The sequence below is a fragment of the Tenrec ecaudatus genome, chromosome 17, assembly GCF_050624435.1.
Source record: "Tenrec ecaudatus isolate mTenEca1 chromosome 17, mTenEca1.hap1, whole genome shotgun sequence".
Taxonomy (NCBI): domain Eukaryota; kingdom Metazoa; phylum Chordata; class Mammalia; order Afrosoricida; family Tenrecidae; genus Tenrec; species Tenrec ecaudatus.
The window spans coordinates 80,343,481-80,344,216 of NC_134546.1; positions in this window are offsets into that span (position 1 = coordinate 80,343,481).

Consider the following 736-nt stretch of genomic DNA (forward strand, 5'->3'; position numbering starts at 1 on the left):
AATTTCCATAGTGGTCGTACATACTTACAAGTCCACCAGCAGTGGATGAGAGTTCCTGTCTTCCCACAGCCCCTCCAACACTTGTTGCTTTCTGTTTTTTGAATTGGGCTACCTTTGAGGGTGTTAGGTGGTAACTCATTGTTGTATTACTTTGCATTTCTCTTATGGCTAAAGATCAGGAACTTTTCCTCATATTTTTGTTGGTCATTCTGATTTCTGCCCCTGTTAAACTTTTGTTCAGGTCCTTTGTCCACCTCTCAGGTGGGCAATTAGTTTTTTTTTTTCTTTTCAGAAGCTACCAGAGTATTGTAGATTTTAGTAATAAGGCCTTTGTCTGATGTGTCATTGCTAAAGATGTTTTCCCAGTTCTTGGACTCTCTTATAACTCTCTTGGTAAATTCTTTTGATGTACCCAGGTGTTTTATCTTCAGGATATCCCATTTGTCTAATTGTGCCTCCTCTGTTTGTGTCCTTCCCTATTTCTGATAACCTATGCATTCCCTGTGCCAAAGTTCCCAAGTTGGTGCCAATTCCCTCATTGATGGCCCTAATAGTTTGGGGTTTAACTTCAAGGTCTGTGATCCACTTTGAGTTTATTCTTGTGCATGGAGTGAGATAAGTGTCTTGCTTCATTTTTTGCAGGTAAATATCCATTTTTTTCCAGCACCACTTTTTAAAGATGGAATCTGCTTCCCATTTGATATGTTTGTGACCCTTATCAAAGATCAGTATGCTG